At 42.8% G+C, this 7,070-nt stretch overlaps 1 pseudogene; it reads left to right on the forward strand.

Moving 5' to 3' along the window:
- The window catches only part of LOC103628372 (putative protein Brevis radix-like 5), a 64,068-nt pseudogene extending 58,996 nt beyond the window's left edge, over positions 1-5,072 (forward strand).
- The last annotated feature ends 1,998 nt before the right edge of the window (positions 5,073-7,070 follow it).

Consider the following 7,070-nt stretch of genomic DNA (forward strand, 5'->3'; position numbering starts at 1 on the left):
CTTGACGATTCACACCAGTTTCTAAGCAAGTTTTAGATTTTTGAAAATTTGGTATTCATGGTTTATTGTCCTTCTCTGTGCTGGTATTTGCTCCGATACCAGCTGTGGCAGAACTGCCCGAATTATTCCAGTTTAAGTGCCCAAGTCACGCCTCAGAGGCCGTAACACACTTAAATCAGAATAACCTGTGAGTCCCTCAGATCTAGTCTGATTAAGCCACTTAACCAGGATCAAGTACCACAAACTCACTCGAAGGTGAGTCACAGAAGAAATACAATAAAATAGGAAAAACCTCAAATTAAAGTACTGTAGTTATTACATAAATCGGAGTTTTTCAAGTAGCTAATCTAAGTTCACAAATAAATTGCAGCAGATAATCGATATTGTCGAAAGTGAGGAATGGGGCAAGGCCTAGCCCACTACTCCTCCTGCTCCTCTCCTGCCGGAGCAGCATCCCACTCGACCGTTCAACCCAGTGGCAGGGTGGTAGGCCAAGTCACACCGTCAACAATATCCTAAAGCGTTCCTGCAAAAATTATGCCACAAGCAAGGCTGATTATACTAATACTCAGCTAGACTTACCCGGTGTGAGGAATCTACTCCTCTACCTCTAGACCATGCAGTTGTTTGGCTGAGGGGTTTGGTTGCCAAAAGCACTAGCTGTATCTAAAATCAATTTTTAGCTTTTCACTTTCTAGCATCATTATCTTAGCTAAGTTTGCTCCTTCTAAGCATACATGGTAACAATCATTTAATACAATCAACAAGTTATCTCGTGTAGAACCCCATTTCACTTCTTACTCAATGTAGTACAAGGGGTCAAGCAGTCTCATTAGCTGCGAGAAGCAGACAATTCGAATCGAGTTTTAAAACCTTGCAAGGTAAACCAAAACACACGACATGTCAGGGCACTCCGTCCCCACACACGTCAACCGTCCCCATTGATTCCCCGTTCGCGGCCAGGCCTCACCACCTTGGCATACAATGCTCCACTGACCCTGGCTACCGCCGTGTAGTGGTTGCACTTGTACCAACCATAGCTAGCATGGGAGACCCAGTCTCAGGTCGCATGAGGGTTAAAGTCCGCGCCCGGCTTCACTCAGGTACTAGGTTTACCGGTTACCATATTTCCCGACATGTGTTTAGTACGTTCAAACACTTGACTCAGGTATCCACACATTAATCCTTAATTCCTTTTCCTGTCTCATGGACAAGGCATCCTCCCTAGATCCAAGTCCATAGACCATCATATATCCTGTTATCAAGATGAATACAATCAATTCCAGACCTCGCGTGAGTGCTAGAAAAATCACTCGACTTCTACCAAGATCCTGATTTAGCAAAGCAGCTACTCGACCTAGCATACTAGTATTCATCTCAAAAAGGAATCCTGAGTTCATGCAACTAGAGGTTTCAAGCAACTCCTACACTTAAGTGCACATTACAAGCCTACAAACATTAAGTGTAGTAAAGTAGCATATATATATATATATATGGTTATGCATAAAACTGGGGCTTGCCTTCAATTGATGGGGCTGCGGGGAGATCCTCGATGGCAGTCTCGGGAGCTTGCTCCTGGTCTCCCTCGTGGACAACTCCTTGCTCAGGGATGAGCACGTACTCTCCGTCAGCGAGATTGCAATCTAATGAATGCAATAAGTAAGATAGATGTATGGCATGATATGTAGTTTACAATTAATATTTGATGGGGGATGATCAATTTAATAAGGTAGGGCTTATTCTTACTATTGGAGTTTTTTGGGGTATACTTAGCAACTTAGGGCCAGTTGGTTACTGAATGGTTAACCCATGTTTAGTGTTCCACTGATTTTCTTCTTCATATCCTATAGATATTTTTAACAATATTCTCAGCTGCCATGTTGGGGTAATACTCATTAATCTTTCTTATTCCTCTCTTCTTCTCTATTTCTTTTATACTTTTGAGGTGGGTTTGAACTACAAGATAGCTTAATAAATTTCTAAAAATTCTGCATAAATTACAGTAGCTTTTCACTGGTGTATAATTTTTGTCTCAAAATTTGGGGCTTAAAAAGTGAGGGGTACTCTCTGTATAAAATTATCAAACATTAGGGCAGAGGGGGTGTTTTGAACTACAACTTCCTTTTAACAGTAGGTTATTCTCTAAGGCTTATTTTTGCTAGCATTTAGATGCTATAACATGACTTTGTACAAATTTTCAGCCACTAATACTTATTAATTATTTTAGTATGATTTTCTAAAGTTTCTAGCCAAAGGGGTGCTTTCTACTACCACTATATTTGAAAAATATCAAACAACAGATTTCTAATTTTTCCTATCTTCTTCTTTGTGCAAGAGCAATCATTTTGAAAATTGGTAACTTTTTGCTTAAGGGAAAGGTGGTAGGAATTTCTTGAACTAAATGGCCTTTTTCATGAAGTATTGGCAATGGGTATTATTTGTAGTTTTGAATAGGTTTTGCATTTTTCTCTGGTGGCCTACTTCATTATTAATCTGGTAAAAGTTTATTTGCCCACTATTGCACACTTTTTGGCTTGCTTATGATTTAATTGAAATATGGCTCAATATCAAATTCTATTTGTTTATTCTACATAAAATGATGGACTGGGGTGTTTATCATTTTTGTAGTGGTGCCCTAGTGGTTACATGTCCACTGAATTTTTCTTAAAAATTTTGAAATTGTTTTCATAATTCTAATAATTGTCTTTCTAGTTTGGTTAGTGCCTAATAAAACATTTTACCTTGAATTTGCTCTGGACTAGGGTTTCCTTTATTTTTCCTAGGTTCTTTATTACTTAAGTGGACTAGGAAAAATATTTGCATCCACTGTTCATTATTTTCCAGTGCCTTTCTTATTTTCCTAAGTTTTGGGTAAATATGGCTTTTAATAAGTAACCTTGTCTAAATCTTTAATACTGGGGCGCTTACTATTTTTGAACAGTGTCTAAGTGGGGTTTATACTTCTACAAATTTTCTTAAGTTCAGCACAGAAGCATGACTAATTTTGTTTATTTTAATAAGGTTTGGTCAGTTTCCTTAATTAATTCCAAACTCTAAAATTTAAAACAGAAAACACAGGGTTCACTATTTTGATATGAAAGTTCATAATATTCTGAATCCAGTAAAATTGGTTTGACTAGATTTGGCTAAATATTTCTCAAGATATAATTTTCCTAAGTTCTCTACTGAATTTAAAAAGAATAAATAGAAATGGATAAAGAAAAAATAGTTTTGCACTGGGTCCCTGGCGAAAGGTTTTAAATGTATTACATACAGGTCCTTGGTTCACTATTCATCTGAGTATATGACTCTGCAGAAAACCCCCTAGGGTTTTACGAAATCGAACCCGCAGTCCTTCCCCTAATGGAACAGTGACCGTGGCGGACGAAAAGGGCAGAGGGGCTTACCGGCAGCGAGGTTGCTCCGGTAAGGGGTCGGGCAAAGGTCCGGGGGTCTCTGGCGATCACGTCGAGGTACGGATCGTCGGCGATGGTGGTCGGAGTAGGTCGGTCCACGCGCGCATGCGGGGGAGCTCGTCGGCAGCGAGGAATCCGGCCTAACCAGGGCTGTACAGATCAAGGAAGATGTGTGCGCGAGGAATTTGAGAATGGCTCACCGGATTGCTCGGTCTACGCGCGGCCGCGGGTGACCGAAGTCCGGCGAAGGCGATCCTGGGTCTCCGGTGAGGTTCTGTCGGGTCCGAGAGCTTGGAAAGCTTTACAGGCCACTGGCGAAGCTAACCGAGTGACAGGCGCGGCTTGGACGTGGCTGGAGTGAACTGGCCGCGGTGGCCGAGGCTCGGGCAGTGATGGCGGGCGGAGGAGAGCTCGCCAGAGCTAAGGGAGGGGTGTCTGGCCAGCGAGGGTGAGTGCGGAGTGAGGTAAGCCGCGCCCGGGGTGTTTTTAAAGGCACAGGCGAGCACGACCGAGGGGAGGCTCTGACAAGCGCTCGGGGCGTGCGCGGGCGAGCGCCAGTGCGCGCTCTAGCGTCTAGGCACAACGTCGAGCACGAGGCAGCGTAGAGAGAGGTCGTGTTCAAGCGTGGATTGGCTCCAAATCTTTGAGATTATGGCCATGATCCCATTGAGAGATCTCTTCCCCTGACATTCCTTTGTCGTTTGTGTGTGGGGGCTTGCGGGTTTCGCTGACTGGATCAAGAGATATGGAGGGGTGAAGTTGGGTTTGTCTCACTGCCGAACACTGAGAGAAGATCCCGAGTTTGACGTGTCCAGGGCAAGCGTCCCAATGCCATCTTTATGTATGAGGTAGAGAGGTTAGTTAGACACATTTTTGTCAATGGGACATTAGAGTTTTGAGATAGAGATCAAGGTGAACGCGCTCGGTTTTGGTTTAGAGGCCGAAAATTCAGAAATCTGAATTTCAGATTTCCCCATTACACCTCCACTTGAATGGCTTGCTTGGGGTTTATAACAAACCATTGTGGCAAAACTTTTATAATCTTTATTGTAGCTTAGTTAGTGTATTCCAATTTTTATAATTGGCCTAAGCCATGATTCCATGTTTTTCATGGTCTTTTATCCCTTTTCTTCCTTTCTACTTAAGTGGCTTAATTAGGGTTGGTCTAGGGTTTCAACATTTTTCCCTTTTTTTGAAAACCTCATTTGTTTTAGACATGATTCTTTAGATATAAACTTAGTGGATCTTTTATTCTTAGTTGATTGGTGCCTCCTGCCCAATTTGGTTTACATGAAATGATGGCACTTGAGTTAGCACTGAGAAGAAACCCTCGGTGACACTGGGGTGTCACACAACTATCTCTGCAGGATCCGGTTCAGCGAGGAGTACTTCGGCGATGCGTGGGCGGCGCAGACCTGGTGGGCAGACAACTACGACTGCATAGTAGAGCTCTACAGTATCGTCGTCCAGCCCGGGCTGGCGCGCGGGGTGGCGGAGGGGCGCGCGCGGCGAGTCGCTAGTGGCGGCAGAGGAGCCGCGGGGTGGCGAGGGCGGGCCGCGCTGGGTGGCAGTGCGCGAGCCGGCGCGCGGTGGGGCGGCGGGGCGAGCGCAGGGTGGCGGCGAGCAGGTAGCGGCGAGCGCGTGGCTGGCAGCTAGCGGCAGGCACGCGCGATAGACAGAGGGAAAGAAGAGATACACACGGGGTGAGAGATTTAGTATTTTGGGTTAAGTTCGACGGTGTCCATGTGGCCCACGAATTTAAGTTAAGAACGTGGGTACCCACGTTCCTAATACGATAAGTTTGACGGTTTTACCACGGGCCCACGAATTTAATTTAAGAACGTGGGTACCCACGTTCTTAACTTAACCCACGAACATAACTCAATTAAGAACGTCGGTACCCACGTTCTTAAATTAACCCACGAATATTTATTAGTTTCTTGTAGTGATAGCGGAAGTCTTATTACAAAACAAAAGGTAAATATAAAACGAACTAAGGATCATCCTTGGCGCAAGTCAACTGGGGAAACGCCACCTAGATCAGATCAAACTCCTCAGTTTGTGGCTCCTCCTGAACCACCTGTTCTTCTCCTGTGGGGGAGGGTGTGAGATAGCAAGAGTGAGCTCACACATGATCATAGCTCAACAAGTTGTGGGGAACCAGTGGGCATGAAATCACCAAAGGTGGGAGTTCATGTGATGTGTAAGGCTAATCAACAACAGGGGTTAAAGCTGAGCATTGCTTTTAATTAGTTGGTCAAAATTTTATTAGGAGTTACTAAATGTAAGTAAATACCAAACCTTAAATATAGTAATTGAACAAAATTAATAATAATCCCATGCAATGCAAATGACAAATCGAATTTAAGTTCCATAAATTAATCATGCGATAGTCCTGAGCTGCTCATGACCGCGAGCACGGCTAGTATACTAGTTTTACACTCTGCAGAGGTTGTACCCTGAACCCACAAGTCATGTTACCCATCTGCCAAGGGATCGTGACTCCCATACACCTCTACCAAGGAAGCGAGGCAGGGCAACACTACGAGGCCTTTACAAAGTTCCACTAGCTTCCGAAAACCCGCTACAATTTATGGGAAGAGCACTTGCAAGAATGCCCCGTCTGACCTCCATCGCAGCAAAATCAACCTGAGAACCTCCTTGCATGCAACTCCCCTACTACCCTTGCCCCTTTCGGGTAAGGTAGTCTTCCACTAGCTTTCCTAATTAGTCAGCCAAGGGCGTCCCATTAAACCCTTATGGTGGCACGTGTTTCTTAAGTTAAGCTCCATGTTCCAATTAACATTAATGATCTTGACATGAACATAAATAGAATAACAAAATAACTGGAACATGGATATAATGAAATGTTATCCCAAAACGATGTAAAGCAATAGCAAAACTACCCATGTGATTCAGGGGTAACAAGGTAAAGAGATAAACAGTCTAGGGTGACCTATTGGGTCCCATCAAAATTAAACCTATGCATGAATTAGTGAAATTAAAGAACATTATTGGGTGAAAAGTGGATCAAGGGCACAACTTGCCTTCAATGAGCTCCTGCTCAACTAATTCTATCTGCTGGTCACCAGGATCCTGATTGACAGGTTCTTCTACTCGCCACAATACAAACAAGAACAATATATAGAGAAAATTAACATCACACCAAACATGTAAACAAAATACATAATAATAATAATCTACACATTAAAATAAAATCCTAGGAACAAGAATCATAAATTTTGGAGTTATAGATTTTAAGATATGAATTTCTAAAGGTTTTATGTGCTTAAAATAGGATTAAGTGAGAAATCATTTTTCTTACTGTTTTCATACCAAAACAGAGACTCTAATTGATAGAGAATAATATTACAAAATTTTAGAAAGTGGAATGAATTAATTTGGACCAAGTATGGATTTTCTATGAATTTATCAAGTTCTAGTAATTATTTTCATATTAAAAATCCAATTTCCAATTCATTTATTCAATTTAAAACAGTACTGGACTGGGCCTCAATTACAGAGAACAGCACGGCTCTCGGTGTGAGTTTCCTAAGACACCGAGTATAGTTCTCGAGGACCGTGGGTTGGTTTTCGGAAAACAGAGGGTCTCTTTACAAAACTTACGGCCGAAGGGGTATCTTTCAATCAGAG

Source organism: Zea mays, chromosome 5, assembly GCF_902167145.1.
Source record: "Zea mays cultivar B73 chromosome 5, Zm-B73-REFERENCE-NAM-5.0, whole genome shotgun sequence".
Taxonomy (NCBI): Eukaryota; Viridiplantae; Streptophyta; class Magnoliopsida; order Poales; family Poaceae; genus Zea; species Zea mays.